Source organism: Pelmatolapia mariae, linkage group LG5, assembly GCF_036321145.2.
Source record: "Pelmatolapia mariae isolate MD_Pm_ZW linkage group LG5, Pm_UMD_F_2, whole genome shotgun sequence".
In the NCBI taxonomy this organism is placed as follows: Eukaryota; Metazoa; Chordata; class Actinopteri; order Cichliformes; family Cichlidae; genus Pelmatolapia; species Pelmatolapia mariae.
In genome coordinates this window covers 35,588,378-35,606,157 of record NC_086231.1, presented here as the reverse complement: position 1 = coordinate 35,606,157, position 17,780 = coordinate 35,588,378, and the positions used below count along the sequence as shown (strand labels likewise).

The window sequence follows — 17,780 nt, the reverse complement described above, 5'->3', positions numbered from 1 at the left end:
ATACCTGTCACTCTGGTTGACTAGCATGTGAATGTTTTGTAGTGACCATTCTACTAAATATGCAGATCGAGGTAGATTATCACACATATTTGCATTGCTCCAGCACTCTGCTTCTGAATGGTGGTGTGAGCATGTTTAGTGTCTTGTGACATGAAGCTGTTTAAGAAGCTGAGATCTGTTCTTTACTTTAGGCTGGGATAGGCTAATACATTCATGAACTCATTAATAATGTAATAATTTTAACACTGAATTGTCAAGTGATGATGTGGTGCAGCTGTTTGTATCGTGGCACATAAATATTAGTGCCACCGTCACATAACATGAGACATGAGAACTAAAAGCATCTGGTGATTGGTGTTACTGGACATTGTCATTGTTGCAGCAGCACATTTTTTATGAGCACATGACACTGGATAAATATTCAGTCAATAAAGTTGAGCCAAGTTTTAGAAGCAGACTGTAGATTATCCCAAACTGAAATCGCAGCGCTGTAGAGCGATGGTAAAAATGACCACAGCAGTTTCAACCAAAAATTTAAATAGTTTCAGTGGAGCAGACTCAAATACGACTGCCAAGAACAAATCTTTTACATATAGCCTTTTATAGTTTAACCTCAGTCTTTGCACATTTACTTGACCCAGCACCGTGTTATATTATCTGTCATGCATTCCTGAAGATTGCACAAATGAGCAATTTAATCCTCTGACTCTCAAATGAGTTATTTTGTGAATGAGTTGCCAGTAGTGCTTGTTCTGGTCTGCAGCAGACTACATGCACATGAACCAGAACCAGCTCACAGTGCAAAGTGGAACTGCTGTTACTACCTACAGCACAACGTGGTGGAGCCCAGGACAAGATCCTCTCTGGGAAAGGAACTGAGAAATATTGACAGCTCTCATAGTGACTGAATATGCCAGCGAATAGGCTCTTAGTGGAATCCAAAATAGCACGGGCTACTTGCTAGTTAAAAGCGACTGACCTTTCAAAATAAGAGCAATGAGCAATTAGATTGTGTAGTTTTATTTTGTTTGTTTTTCCATTTCTTTCATTTAGTAAACAAACAAACAAACAAAAAAGCTACCACAAAGCCAAAATGAGTTACCAATGATATGGGTGTGCTCAGGAGTTTGCATACACTCGTCTCTGGCATGAATATCAGGGGCATTTGGGGATTTTAATAATTTCTTTGAACTGTTCTTTTCTTATTGCCACCTTCTCTGTTTCTAGGAAACTTGAACACTTGATTTTGCTGCTGTGTTATTGGTTTTATTCTCAGCAGTGTGCTTCTGGTGTTCTGTACTGCAAGGCCAAATGGCATTAACAAGCTGGAGGGCTGTGTGTATCTGTTCCATCTCCTGTGAATGAAGAAAGAAATGTTGAGCAGGGGGTGTCTGTCACTCATGCAGCATCAAACAATTGGGCGGGCAGTATAATTCAGGCTAGAACAGAGCGCTTTTTTTTTTTTCTGTCAAATTTGTTTATTTGTTATGAACCAGAGAAATTCAGCCGAAATGGCCGAATGTTGTTGTTGTTGTTGTTGTTGTTAACTGCTGCAACAAAAGAATTCCCCAACTCTGTAATATCTAATTTTACCTTAAATATTCCAACTCAGAAACGTATGTATCCAGGAGCTGCTGCTTTGTCAGTCCTGTTCAGGAAGTTGCCATTCAGGTGTTCACCCACTCTTAGTGTTGTGTTTTCCAGCTGCATATAGGCCAGTTACTGTGGTGCATGGAGCTGGTGGGGGTGTGTGGGGGTAACGATAGCTTGTCCTTCCTACTTTTGCTCTCTGTCAGAGGATTTTCTGCATTCTTTCTGATAATGTGTGCATAGTTTTCCTCACCATAATCAGCATGTGAAAACACAGGCTATAATTTGCCTGTGAAGACATTGCCTCATTAAAAAAACAGTGCACGAGTGTCCACACATACGCACTTTTCTTCTAACTTCCCAGCATATCAGCGCTACACAATGACTGAGTGTGGTTAAAGCTAATATTAAAGTCCAGTGGAGGAGAGACACAGACTGTAGCTTCTCGTGGCTTGTAAAAGTCACACAGTAAACTCATAATTATCTTTCTCTGTCCTCATGTTTCCTCAATGGTTGTCGAGATCGGTTTATTTAAGAAAACCTTTTCACAGCAGTTGTGTGAAAAGTTTAAGTACATCCTTACTATTTTATTCCAAATTAAGAGGAAAGTAGCATCTAGATAATGCTAGAAAAGGCCAAACAAGTATGTCTTGTTTGGAAGGGTTGCCAAGACAAAGTCTCTTCTCTCTAAATAAAACATGGAAACAAATCACAGGACTTCTGGAACTCTGTCCTTTGAACAGATGAGACCAAAGTAGATCTCTTTAGCCATAATGCATAGTGCCATACCTGCGGGGGAAGCAGACACAGCCTGTCAGCACAAACATCTCAGCGGAGGGCTGATGATTTGGGTTTGTTTTGCAGGCACGGCACCCTGGGCACCTTGCAATCATTGTGATGTCCTCTGTATACCAATGCATTTTACAGTGAAATATGAGGCTATCTTCCGGCTAAAACTTGGCTGAAATTGGGCTATGCACGGGGACAATGATCCCAACTAATCTACAGCAGTGGCCCTGTCCAGACCTAAATTTGATTTGAAATGCTGATGTTATTGCTGTGCATAAACAAATGTTTGCAAACCTCAATGAACTGAACATTAAAAGGACAGAAAGAAGTGTGGGCCAAAATCACAACACAACAATGTTGGAGACTGACAGTCATGTAAATGATTAGGATTTTAAGTTACTGCTGCAGAAGGTGGCTCCACAAACTATTGTTTGGGCTCTGATAGTGTTTTTTTGTTTTGTTTTGTTTTTTGTTAGTTTGTTTGTTTTTAAATATGACTGTATTCAGACTGGAAATAGATTTACAATCTGAATATGAAAGGAAAAAATGTTGTTTTTTCCTTTGGATGTTGTATTGCATCAAAGTGTTCTTAGTATTGGGGTCCTCTAGTGAGAACCTCTTATAACGTGTTGTATTGTAGGCTCTGAATCTGTGAGTATGCATTGACCTGCCCGAGTCAAATGTGACCACGAGGCTCTCTGTAGACCTCTGCCTGAGACACTACACTGCAATAAACCAACTCTGCATGTGTCCTTCCGGTGGACTCGAAGCACACTTGAGTAGTAGGAAAGAGTGTAACAGGAAAATGACTTGTCCAGGTGTCTGCAGCTGTATGATACAAGTATAAAAAGTGATTAAAATAATTTTAATAAATTTATATAATCCACTTCTGCTATTAGAAAATAGTGAAGGGTAGCAAAGCTATCTCCAACTAGTCCCAGGCCTCTAAAAACACACAGCTTGTTGGCACAATTTGACTGAAGGCTCAGAAACCCACTGGGCCCAACAAAGCCTGCATACACACAGTTGTGTGTATAACTATCCCACAGTCTCCTGTGAGCAGGGCCAGAGCTGTTGGGATAGAACAAACTTGATTCACTGAAGGGTTTTCTCTCTGAATAGGTGCTGCCCTGCCCACTGGGGCTCCTGGTGGAACAGAAGTAGTATCGACTCCAACAATATGAATGATTTTATTTATTTGTTTATTATATAGTTCTGGGCCTTTACCCAGAATTTTACTGTTGGCTCTATGTGATAAACACTGAATGTGTCCTGATCTCTCTTCTGTTCTTCTCTCCTCTCTAATGTTTCTTATTCATGTCCATCAGCTATATAACGCTCCTCAGAGGCTGACTTATGAAATGATGGCTCTGCTTCTGTCTAATCACAGTCTGACCTGGTCTGTGTATCTTAACTCAGACTCTGGAGGAGTTAAACACAGCGTTCAAAACTCAGGGTCAGTGTGTTTCCATGGTAATAATGGCGTGGTGTTGCGTCTCTGCCCTTGTGGGGTGGAGTCTCCCACTGGAAAGCTGCCATCCACCGTGTAAACACACACCGTCCACTTTGTGCTTTACCTAACCCACTGTGACGCAGAGAACACACACACACACACACACACACACACACACACACACACACACACACACACACACACACACACAGAGAGAGCACTGGTAAACAGTTCAGAAAGCTACTTTAATATTTTAACAATAATGTCATGCAGAGGCAAGACAACAGTTTGTCCTTTAATCACAGCCCTCAATGGTACTTGGATTGGATATATCCTTTGTGATGCCGCCTCCTCAGTGAGTCTTCAGGCTGTATCTTGACATTTCTGGACTGCTGCTGGCAGTTTGGTAGTTCTAGTTCTGTTCTGCAGCCTCAGTGAGTTTGGTGGCACATGAACTGGTTCTGGTTGGTTTGGCCTTCTGCTAGCAGTTTGCTGACTAGTATCAACAAAACTTTCAAAGTAAGATTAAGAGGATTATTTGTGGTAAACTGATGAAAAATTATGCTGTTCTTTCAGACAGTAAATAAATAAAACTTTTTAAAATGAGCTAAAATAACTTAGGCATTCTGTGGGAAAAATTGGGAATTGTACAAAGAACAGTTGATCTCATCCCTAACATATTGGCATGCAAAATTACTGCTTGGTTCATGAAATGTGTGCAGTTGCCAATATTGTTCTTAACACTGTTCAACTGTCTTTGAATAACAATAATTCTAAATACTGCCATGCCCCAGTTTCTGTGAACAAGGAAACATTTTTACCTCAAGGTGAAGTGGTGACAATATTGTAAGAGAGACGCCTGCACAGCCTGACTGAAGTCAATGATGTCACAAAAGAAAGGACTTTTCCAAAGTTTTGTCACACTGGTGACAAAACTTTGGAAGAGTTTAAGGCTACGTCCACACTAATGCGTTTTCGTTTGAAAACGCATCGTTTTCTCTCCGTTTTGGCCTCCCGTCCACACTGAGACGCCGTTTTCGCTCAAGGAAAACGCAGCATTTTGAGAACGCTCTCGAAAACGCATACATTTGAAAACGGTGCTTTGGCGTCGCAGTGTGGACAGCGAAAACGGATACTTTTTGAAAACGATGACACATTTTAGTCATATGATGCAGTCATGTGACCAATTAAACTAAGAACGGCAGACAAGCAATGAGGCAGGTCTTACGTTTCACGCATGTGCAGTACTGGAACGTAAGCGTTTTCGACAGTTTCAATGTGGACGCACAACTCTGTGAAAACGACTGAAAATGCTAGTGTAGACGAAAACGCCGTTTTCAAATCTATCCGGGTTAGCGTGGACGTAGTCTAAAAAGATAAAGAAGGTGACGCTCAGGCTGAAATACCAGAGGTGCTGAATATCGCTTTTAGTTGGTATTTTATGTTTGTAAATGTAATTTAATATCTTTATGTATTGATTTGTAATTCTCAGCATTTGTTCTTTTGGTTTTTTGGAGGGGGGGACCCAGTATAAATTCAGTTAAGAAAACACTGAATCAAACTTGTGAATGAAATTTTTATCTGCACAGATTTTTTTTAATATATGCAAATACTTGTGTGTATGCACCGTTTGTGAATGAGCCTCAGTGTGAGGATGGACACAAACAGATGGAACATGCATCAAGGTTGTATTCACAGTGCATTTTCTTCTCTGTGGCAGATCATACCTCATGCCTCTGAACGTTTTATGTGTCTCTAGGTTTTAGTTTATTGTAGATGATAACACTCCCACTTAGCCAACACTCCCACACCACAATAAGAACTGAGTGGAAGGCATAAGATATGACTTACCCTGAAACATAATAGCTTGGATTGCATTCAGAAGTCGTGGCCTTGCAGCGCCGTAGATACTCTGTGGTGTGTCTACTGTCAGCCGCACCTGTCTGCTGCATCTGATCCAGATACGATCCAGATAAACCGACCCTCTTTTATAGCTTCCTGTCTGGCAGCTGTGGCTGTTTGTTTATGATAGCCCTCATGGCTCGCTACTTGCTCTCATTTAACATTTAATTCCACCACAGTCGGGCACTTCGTCACACAGCTTAAAGTCATGTCAGTGACAGAGTTGTTGCTCACTTCTTACGGGTGATTTCCCTCGCTCTCTTCAGGAAAGACCTTTTTAATGATGAAAAACAGTCAATATAACTGCAGTAAGGAGAGTTTTAAAACTGTTTTTGTTATTGAACTTTCACATTATTTTGTTGTCTGGTTAACTTGAAGGGATGCTAACTAACAGAAGGCAGAGCCTAAAAGATATTTAGCTCTTTAAGTTGTAGTTTTTGGAAGAAGATTTACTTAATGGATGGTGAGCCCAAGCTAGCGTACGCATCTTTAAATCTGCCAAACTGAAAACCTGAGAACAAACATTTTGTGTCTGACATACAGAGATGCTGATTTATCGTGAGGAAACAGGAACACATGTCCATGTGCTTGGTCAAAGTCATTGAGGCCCACCCAAACACAGAGGTGATCCTTAAGACCCGATCCTTTCCTGTGCCAGGCTCATCCTCTGTCACCCTAAAGTGATTTCCTCAGGGTCATAAAGTTTAACAGCCATGGGAACTTCCTGTACCGAGGCAGTGAGAAGTGACTGCCCTTGTCTGACAACTGAAACGTGTCCAGAAAAGCTCACCGTTATGGCACTGAGGAACTTCATCCCTTAAATAGTCCTGACCCAGAAACCTAAGAACTTTTATGTCTTCATTTCTGGAAAGATGTTTCCTTCCGGAAGAGAGCACGGGCCAACGATTTCCCTCCTCCTCATTTCCCTTTTCATTCCTGCTCCCCATGAAGTTCATCACCTGAGTTAAAATACGTTCCTTAACATGGGTGCCAATTATTGAGGGTTTCTCTTAGAGCTGGGCGATATAAGATTTTTTCATATCACGATATGTTTTTTTCATTTCAGGCGATAACGATATATATCACGATATAAGCCAAATAACTATATTTGTAAGATTTAAATGTGCCGTTGCTCACAAGTAAAATGTGAAATAATCTGCAGCTTGTTTTAATTAAAATATTTATTTCCCATAATAAGTTCAACAGGGTAGATGTACTTAAGGAACATGAGACTTCAGTTTCAGATAAATAAAGGCAAATATTGCAAACTACACAAAAGGCAGCCGCTAAAGCGTTTAAGTTTCAAAATAGAACAAACAAAACAGACTACTAAATTGTCAATTCCACTTAGAAACAAAATATTAATTCTAAAAATAAATCTTAGTTTGTTTTACAGAAGAACAGACAAAATTGACTAACTTTTGTCAATATCAAATAATATACTGAGAACTAAAAGGAAATTGTCAATCTCTCCTTGTTGTATAGCTTAGCTTTTCAAACAGTTTTAACAGTGACTTTAGTCTGACAAAAGCCGAATGACGAATTAGCGCTTTCAGTCAGAGATTGAGCATGCACCGGTTTATTGTATTTCCAGACTTGCTTTCGGCATAATTTACAGTGCGCGCTACTCTGTTTTTTGTCAGACTTGAAATAGCCGAAATACCTTCACACTACGGAACTTCTATGGCCCTTCCGTTCGACAATCTCTCCGGCATTGGAACCATCATTGTTTTTTTCTTCAGTAACCTTCGCTCACGCTCTCGGTTGATTTTTCTCTAGTCGGCAAACTCACTTCCTCCATTACCCGGGCAGCCCGGCTGCAAAAACAAATACACATGTGCGCCTTGGCACTTGTGCTGTACGTAACAAGTCACGTGACGTGACGCTGCGGCTGTGATTGGTTCGGCTCTGCGCTACTTAATTTGGATTGGCTGTTTTTTTTTTTAAGAGGACAAGAGAGATGAGGCCTATCGCAATAGTTTAATTTTTCTATCGAGAAAAAGTTATTTCGCAATACATATCGTTATCGTTCTATCGCCCAGCTCTAGTTTCTCTATAAATAACTACTTGGAAATCCATTATGTGAAATAGAAGTTCAGGAAAGACTGTTTTTGGCATTAGGTAAACATATTGTGTTCTGTGACTGTAGGCATGTTGTTGGCACCTCACCTCAGGTAATCCATTGGAGCATGTGATCTAATTAGACTTTGGAGCAAATTTCTGCATAAATTTGCATATTAATGGAGGGTTGTTTTTTGTTTTGTTTTTTTTTAAAAAGCTCCTTCTCTTGGATATTTGAGCTTTGCTTTGTGTGTCATGTGTGTCATTATTACTAAGAATGCAGAACATGAAGCTGGTTCATCGAATAGCTACATTTCTTATTTGCATTGTCATCTCAATATACATTCAACAAGACACATCCAAGGAAAAAGTAGAGTAAAGTAAAGTAAAGAGTACTACGAGTAACGAGTTTATTTCCCAATCCTTCCTGAAGGAAACACAGAGATTTGGCAGCTGCAGGAGCTTCAGGGTCCATTTCTTGTAAATTCAAATGTAAATTTAATACGCTGCCACTTTGATCGGTCCAGCTCATACTCCAATGGTATATGGTATATACTCTATAATGTATATTGGAAACAAAAGAAGACTGCAGAGGCGAGCAGCAGCTTCTCAGATTTGATTATTGATTAACCATTTAAAGTTCCAAGTCGATGTATCTCTTGTGTTTGTATAAATCCTAGTTTTGTTCCACTTTATTATGCAAAACAGGCGATTCTGTACTGTTTTTCACATCAAACTCTTCCATGATTGCATTTTCTGAAAATGAGGAATGGTGTCCAACAGCTGCACTCACTGTAAAGTGAATGTTAGCTTTAACAATCATACTGTTTGCAATGCTGGACAAAGGAAGTTTCATGATCAGGCCTACTTGTGGTTTAAAAAAAAAACCCCAAACATAAATAAATATATATGTATGTATCCATCCATCCTCTTCCACTTAAGTAATTCAGGGTTGCGAGGGGGCTGGAGCCTGTCCCAGCTGCCGTAGGGGAAGAGGTGGGGTACACCCTGGACAGGTCACCAGCCTGTCACAGGGTTTGTCCACACTCATGGACAAATTAAAATCACCAATCAATGTAACCCTGCTAACTACATGTCTTTGGGTCATGGGAGGAAGCTGGGGTACCCATAGAGATCCCACACAAACGCACGGAGAACATGCAAACTCCCCGGATGGTGGATTAGAGCACTGGACCTTCTTGCTGTGAGGCAACAGTGTATTAATGTTGTTTATACCACTCGTGTAGCAAAGCAGTAACACAGTGAAACAAAGAAGAGGAGGATGTTGGACAGCCGATGTGTGTCAGCTCTCACAGACTTCAAACCAGGGGTGTCAAACATAAGGCTAGGGGCCAGAATCGGCACGGCAAACACTCCAATCTGGCCCAGCGGGCTGCTTTTAGAAAATGCGAAGGATGGCATCAATTGGGACTTTAAAATGTGTGAAAATACAGTTTAACAAATTTCTTTTTAAAAAGAAAGAAAACAAATCAAAGAACTGCCGTGGCTTTTCACACTTCAACAAACAAGTAAATGAAACGCTTTAATTGAGAAATGGTTTACAGCAGGTAACGGGTCTCACAAGAGACTAGTGCTGGGCGATATGACGATATATATCGTGTGGACGATAGAAAAGTGTCTATCGTGCCATTTGTCTTCTATCGTTTCTATCGTTTCTAACCCGAATTTTACAAATTATTACATAAAATATATCATTAACCCTTTACAACCGGTCAGAGCAGGCACACTCCGTTTTCCCTAACTATTTTTAAATCCCTGTAGAACTGTAGCCACGTAAGCTAGCGCAATAATGTTGTTTTTTTTTTGCATATGAAACCGTAGGAGTTGTACTTACATCTTATTCCATTAGCTTGCCCTAGGTCACGGTTTTCTTCCACATATAGCTTTGCAAAAATTGCATAAAAAGCGCTTCCAGCAACAAAAACATAATATTCCAGACTTGCAGCAACAAAAACATAATATTCCAGAAACACGCTTTGCCAATCCGATCAGCTGTTCATAACACTTCCTAGTTGGAATATAAGTCAGCACAGCTATCGCATGTCCGCCATTACCTGTCCGAAACCGGAAGTGACGTCACTTTCGCGGAAAATGTAGTTTTTTAAGCGTCAAAGTCTATGTTGGTGTTTTTAAAAGTCATGTTTGACTTTATGTTCTTCTGTATCGTTTCTGGGATGCTTAGAAGTCAAATTACACTGTTGGAAATAGTTTATTTTGATGCACATGCTGTTTTTTGCAAATTTGCATTATAATATTTATTTTCATTTATATATAAAAATTTGTGTATCTCAAAAATAAAACTATGAAGACACTCAAAATAAATAAATGTAAAGATAAGCTCTGGCGGACTTGGTTCTATGGTAGGTCTTAAAGGGTTAAATAGCCTGTGCAAATATATTAGTGTTGTCTTCTCACTATACATGCTCTTAACTTTATGCAAGAGAAAATAAAGTATAAAAAAATGATATTTTTCGCAAAGAAACTGTCTTGTGGTTTTGCAACATGGTGCTGCTTTACGTGCACCCGGATTTGCGACATACTTTACAGTAACTCAAAACAAAGACTGCACCCTCTCCACTCGCTGTTTACAGACTGCATACTTTCCAGATGACCACAGGTCAGGTGGTATATCGTGATATATATCGTTATCGTGATATAAAATAATTCATATCGTGATAAATATTTTTTCCATATCGCCCAGCACTACAAGAGACATTTTCTATGGATTAACCCAAAAGTTGTGTTGTATAATCTGAGATGCAGTGTAAATGTGTAATCAAACTTTACACTCAGTCCCGCCCACTTAAGATCAAAGTGGCCTTTATGTGGTCACGATGTAAATGAGTTTATTACTTTAAAGTAAATGCTGTTTGTTGATGTAGAGGCAGTGATAACAGATGGGTTTGCTAACTCAAGGCCTTGCTGAGTTTTCTGTGTGTGTGCACATTTTTGGAGTGAGTGGTTTTTTTTTTTGGTTTTTTTTTGTTTGTTTAAAGCGTAGTAGGAAGAAGCTTTCATTATAGGCATGTGTTTGTGCTCCTGCTTGTTTGTGTGTTTATTCTCTAAATCATGTCACTAATTAGAAACTTGCTTTATTTCCCTCCCCCTTGTTCTGTGAATGAATGGGTCATTATGGATAGTCGCTGTAATTAATGGTCACCTCATCCTCCTTTAGCTTCACTCCCCTCTTGCCCCCTCTCATTCTTTCTCTGGCTTATTATCATTAGTCACATTCCATCAGTTCTCAGTGAGCACTGAGGCTTGTCTGCACTTGTTTCTGGTCTTTTTCTCTCTCGTTGTATCCCCTTCCTCTTTCCCTCACTCCCTTCTTCGCAATTTTACGATTGTCCTTCTGTAGCCCTGTGCCAGCTTTTTCACTTCAGATATACTCTGTGCCCTGCTCTGCTGTTGCTCTCATCTGTCTCCCTCAGAATATAACTGGGATAACTGAGTTGAGAATGAATGAAAAGATGGACTCAGTGAAGCAGATGATGGCTCAGTTTAATGCTCTGTGGTGCTGTGGAGTCTGGCAGGCGTGGTTTGTGCTACAGGGAATCTGTCCTGCTGGTCCCATCCATCTGCTTCAGCACCCACTACTATCCATGACCTTAACAATATATTAGTACATTTACCTTACTATTTCTTTTTTTGCACATTTACACTAAATCTGCCCCTTTTTGCTTGTGCTGTCTTTGGAAGCTCATCATATTCAGTGTAGTCATGGTCTCTTAGCTCTGTGGGAAGCTGCTTGTTTGGAGCCATTTGGGATTTATGGATCCCCACTGACACTGCAATGATTCGACACTACTACACTCCAGTACAGTCTACTCAGAAAATTGACATATGAACCAAACTATTATAGTGAACTGAAATAAAACTTAAAAACTAAGCGTGGAAGAAGTTTTTAGTAAACTAAAATATAACAAAAACATAACATACAGGAAATGCCTTCAGTTTTAGACTGTTTGGGGAAATCTGTCATAAAAGCCATAATTGGGCTCATCTCCACAAAGTCTGCTTTGGTATTTGGCACTAAACGTGTTTTATGTTGGGGTTTCTTTTGTTTTTGTTAATAGTTTTGTACAGTAGACAAGAAGTACTGGGACTACTTGTTGGTAGCGAGTGAACTTTCTGAATGGTGAATGGACTGGTTCTTAAATTGCACTTTTCTGATCTTCCTGAGCACTCAAAGCACTTTTAATTAGCCACTAGTAGGATAGCCATTGACTACTGGTCTTAGTTCCAGTGTAGCGAGGCTTTAATGATGGGGTCCTTGTATTAGTGTATATTCTGGGTGTAAATCTTTAAAAAAGTGTATTTTTCTAGCTTTATTGTATTTCTAAATGTCTTTGGGTGCACTGAGCCTGCATCTTTCATAACTGCTGGAAAAGTGCAAATTTTATTGCTACTGTATATTAAAGATCTGAGTGAGGAGACTGTTTCTGCAGAAAGTGCTAGAACAAGACTGGAGTCCATTACATAAAAGAACATTTAGATAAAAGCAATTACAGGCACACATTTCTTCACTCTTACATCTGGCGGATACCCAAGGCATGCTGAAGCTAGAAGGCTTCCACTCCGAGTCCAAATGTAGGGGAATTGAATCAGGAGTCCATTTTCTAGTTCTCAGGTGTCTGAAACTTTGAAGTTGAGTCTGATAGGATTATTTGATGCAGAAATGGGAAACCTTTTCTACATTTCTGTAAGTGTCACAGCAGTCCAGTTTAGTGTGCTCTTGGCTTTTTGTTTTGCAGCTTTGTGAAAATAGTAGATTGCTAACTGGGGGGCTGCAAAGTCGAAGGGTTAGAGAACACATCCTTTAATTCTAACACTGTTACAGTAATGTTAGTTTAACTTGGTAATCTTGGAAAAAGAAAGCCACTCTATATTTTTTTTGGAATAATTCTTTTATAAATGAATGTGCCAGTCATTTCTGCCTCTGCTCTGTTAGGCTTGTAACTGCTTCCCAAGTATAATCCTCACAGGGAACTTTTCCACCAGAGAGCTGCAGCTTTATAAATAAGATATAAACACTAGCTTCCCCCACCCTCAGGGGTCAAAGGAGCCTGTGTTTAGGTTTATATGTGATCATTCCCAGCTCAGTCACCAAATGAATCTGCGTGCTTGACCTCATTGGCTGTGCAGGAAGATGCATGTTGTTGGATGGAAAAACAGAAACATTTGGATGAGAATTGACATTTGGTAACATGTGTATATAATGTGTGATATAAAGTGTCCATGATGATGATGATAATAATAATGATATTATTGTTATTGTTGTTATTATTATTAGTATTAACAACAACAACGATAATGATGATGCTGTCCTTGGCCTCTTACCAGACCTTTACCCTCATTCCCATATATAGGAGATTTCCACCAACAAAGCAAGCTTTCTAATGCTCTTAATCTGGCAGGGGAAAAGGTGTGTGGGTGTGTGTGTGTGTGTGTGTGTGTGTGTGTGTGTGTGTGTGTGTGTGTGTACTGGTTGAAGTTCAGCCTCCTCAAGTGGAATGAATAGTGTCTTTTTCCCAATCTCCCTTTTGGATAAGCCTGAACTCGTAAGAGATAAATCTGTGCCAGTAGTGGAGTGCTGGCAGGCTGTGGAGGAGGAGAGGTAATGAGCAGCAATATACTGTATGAAGAAGAAAGTTGGGCTTTTAATGTCATTTAACAATTATAACTGAGTAAACGCTGTAGATTTGAGGTAGAAATGAGAGTTTGTGGTGTATAAACAGTCCATGCAGTCCTGTTTTACCTCCTACCAACTTGTTTTTCTGGCAGAGACTCGGAAGGTTTTGTACCTTGTATCCTAGCAATAAGAGAGGATTGTGTACTGGGAAAGTGTGTGACACTGAAAACCGCTCTTGGACTGGCATCACTTGGCTTGGCCCCTACTGCAAGGTTTTTATTTAGTTTTTTTCTGATTTTGGTTTTATTTTAAACACACAAAAACGGATGTAGTCTGTCAGATACGGGTCTGACTGGAATTTCAATGAAAATGAGCTTCCCACAGCATTCTTTGGACTGTGGTAATACTCAAAAATACTAGGTGCTGGAGCCCTAGAGGCAAACACACATGCTTCATTGGCCTGCATTAATATCCTTTTAGATGTGTCGTCGCTCCGCTTGTCTCACTGTCTAAGAATAGAGAATAATGATATATCTTCTGTTTGCTTTGTGTTGCAGGTTGTATCCAGAGCTATGTGTTTTTAAACCCAAGGTGCTGGGAGGTCAAGAGGTGAGATGCCTCTATAAAACACCACTGGAAACAAATGGTGAGAAGCTGATGTGTCCTATGGTTTATTTCTAGTAGTCCTTCTGTTTGAAATAAACTTAATGGGATGGTCATAAATTCCAAAAATAGACACAGTGTCTTCTTATGTAACAGTGAGTTTTATGAGTTGCCCTTACATGGTGGGATGAACAGGCTTCCATACAAACAAGGCTTCCATACAGCAGCATTTAATATAGGTTAGAATTAGTAGTTAGGACTACTAACTAGACTAATACAATTACATGTGTAGTCTTGACACATATACAGTGAACTGTATAAACTGGACAGTGGTTCTTCAGCCGACATATCCTCAGCATAACCATGTTTAATATCCACAAAACTTAAAAAGAGGTTATACACACACAATACGGTAATATTATGCTGAAGCACAGTACGTATCACTCCGCGAGGCTCCTGCCTACGATAGCCATAATGCTCCGACAATCCATCAAGCAGTGCGGCTTCGTAGCTTATGAAAGTCGTAATAAAACATTTTTTTGACAGATTGTAGAGCGCCGTGTACCACGTAAAATCGTTTCGAGGTCAGTAAACACAACCAGAGTTCATACATAAAGCACACGGGATTATAAGGGGCACTGTCGATTTTCCAGAAAATCAAGGATTGATTTTAAGTGTGCCGTATTTTCCGAAAAACACAGTAATAACGACGGCCCGCTAGCATGCTCTACCAAAAATAGTGCTTTGTTGTGTATCTGACGGACGAAAGCCAAACCAGTTCCACACCACTGAGGTTGCAGCATTTTTACAAACCAATTCTGGTTCATCTGTTTCATTCAACGATCCGCTTTCGCCTTTCTCATTCTCCGTCACCGTCATGCTTTTTCCGCCATGTGCGTATGAAAACAAAGGCACTGCGCATGCGCGTTTTACCCATATTCTATCGCGATATTTCATTTTCTTATCGTTGCCCAACATTATACCGGTATTACTGTGAATGGTATGATATGGCCCAGCCCTAGTCACACTTACTTGATTTAGATAATCAATAAGATGGTAATATTAGACAACACGAGTAAATTCAAAATCCAATTCATTTATTAAGCGAAAAAAGGTCCAAACCTACCTCGTCCTGTGTGAAAAAGGGAACTGACTGCAATGAGCCACATGTTGTTGAAAGCTGACGTCAGTTTTACTGGCCACACTCAGACAGGATTACTGCCAGACCTGTTGAATCAAGAAACCATTTAATTAGAACCTGTTTGACAAAGTGAAGCAGGCTTAAAATTTCAAAAAACTACACATCATGCCACAACTGAGAAAAAAGTCAACGACACCTGTCAGTCTGGAGATGGTTACAGAGCCATATCTGAGGCTTTGGGACTCTGGCGAGTGAATATAGAGAATCTTGCCAGTAATTCAATTCAATTCAATTTTATTTATATAGCGCCAAATCACAACAAATGTCGCCTCAAGGCAAGTAGTGGCTAAGCCTAAAAAAATTACTCCAAGAGCACATTGAGGACTCATCTAGAAGTCACAAAAGAATCTAGAACAGCATCTAAACAACTCCTCAGTTTATGATTCAACAATCATGAATGCAAGAAAGTGACTGCGCAAAAATGGCATTCATGGGAGAGATCCAAGACACGCAAAGTCTCATCTCATATTTTCCAGAAATATCTGGACGATCCCCAAGTGTTTTGGGAAATATTCTGTGGCCTGACAAGACAGAAGCATTCCATAAAAACAACAACATATCAGCAGTCAAACGGGGGACTGTCAGTTTGATGGTCTGCGGCTGCTTTGCTGCTTCAGAACCTGGATGACTTGTGTAATTGGAACCATGAATTCTACTCTCTACCAGAAAATCCTGAAGGAAAATGCCCGGCCATAAGTTTGTGGCTGAAGCTCAGGCTCACTTAATTATGCACCAGGACAATAGGAAGACCAGTAGCAGGGCGCCTCTGAATGGCTGTGAACTGGCATAGTCCAGACTGAAATCTGATTGAAATGTGTTCGCATGACCTCAGACAGGTTGTTGAGGCTCTCAAGCCCTCCAGTGGAGCAGAGTTAAAACAGTCCTGCAGTTTAAAGGGGGCCAGACTTGCTTCAAAGATGTGAAAGACTCGTTGCAAATGATCACAAATTCTTGATTGCAAGTTTTGGCGCCAAGGGTGGAACAAGAATTATTAGATTTAGGAGGCAGTTACTTTTCCTCACAGGGTCAAGTAGATTTGAGTAGCTTTCTTTCCCAAATAAATAAAATCATAATTTAAAAACTGCATTTTGTATTTACTTGTGTTATCGTTGTCTAATATGAGAAATACGCAAGAAGTAGCACTAGATTTTATCTACACCATGTACTCTGAAGCAATCTTTTGTGTTTGTTTGGTTTTTTTCTTTTTTTCCTCCGTTGTTTCATTTCATGTCCTGCCTCCGTCATTTTGAGACAAAAGTTAAATGATGTTAGTGGACAAAACTGATGTTGATCACTGCTCCTCCTTGATCACACAGGTGATACAAGAGAGCAAGCTTTGCTTGTTTCGACTACAGCATATCTATAATTTCTCTTGGCTGTGTCATGTCAACGTTAATAACACAATTCCCTGAAAATAAAAGGAGTCAATGACTCCATTAGGAAGAGAGAAAAGTAGTCTTGCATTAGCTAGTTATGGACTAGTTATGGAAAAAAAATTTTTTTAGTCTTATTGACCATTTAAAGCACTTCAGAAACAAGCCATATTTAAGCATACATTCATAGAGTGCTTTATTCGCCATACTTTAAGCAGTTTATCTGATGTCCGTTTTCAGTTTAGAGTTACCAGTTAGCCTAACATATATGTAACCTAACAGACCACAGACCTTGGGTTGAGGGAGGAACCTGTAGTACCTGTAGGAAACCAACGTAGGCAGAGAGGGAACTCTCCACAAAAAGGGCCCAGTTTGGGTTTGAACCAAGAAAGTTCCTGGTGGGAGACGGTGCTGATTGGTTCATCACTCTGCTAATTTCAATTCAATTCAGTTTTATTTCTACAGCGCCAAATCACAACAACAGTCACCTCAAGGCGCTTTATATTGTAAGGTAGACCCTACAATAATACATTCAGAGAAAAACCCAACAATCATATGACCCCCTATGACCCCCTGCTGCGACTGGTTGGGGAGAGAGAAGGAAGACAGGATGAAGACATGCTGTCGAAGAGAGCCAGAGATTAATAACAAGTATGATTCAATGCAGAGAGGTCTATTAACACATAGGGAGTGAGAAAGGTGACTGAAGAAGAAATACTCAGTGCATCATGGGAATCCCCCAGCAGCCTACAGCTATTGCAGCATAACTAAGGGAGGATTCAGGGTCACCTGGTCCAACCCTAACTATATGCTTTAGCAAAAAGGAAAGTTTGAAGCCTAATCTTAAATGTAGAGATAGTGTCTGTCTCCTGAATCCAAACTGGAAGCTGGTTCCACAGAAGAGGGGCCTGAAAACTGAAGGCTCTGCCTCCCATTCAACTTTGCTAACATTGTGTTATACTGTAACTGTTACAGCAGCCATAATATACAAGTATAAGTAAATATATTTCTCAAGGACAAGACATTCTTACCAGATGTTGGTAACAGCACGTCCAATCCACACATGCAAAGAAATCAAACCATAGATGCCCATAAATTAAATTATATGTAATAATGAGAAATGACACAGGGGAAAAACGTACTGAATGACTCTTC

At 40.0% G+C, this 17,780-nt stretch overlaps 1 protein-coding gene across 4 annotated transcripts in view; it reads left to right on the top strand.

Moving 5' to 3' along the window:
- Window positions 1-17,780, top strand: part of plxnb1b (plexin b1b) — a 100,334-nt gene that overhangs the window by 48,105 nt on the left and 34,449 nt on the right. For 3 of the 4 annotated variants that reach the window (XM_063474888.1, XM_063474887.1, XM_063474885.1), the window contains exon 2: window positions 14,006-14,094. The gene's annotated coding sequence lies outside the window, so the exon portion shown is untranslated. The remainder of the gene's footprint in view (window positions 1-14,005; window positions 14,095-17,780) is intronic. The other variant, XM_063474886.1, reaches the window with a different exon arrangement.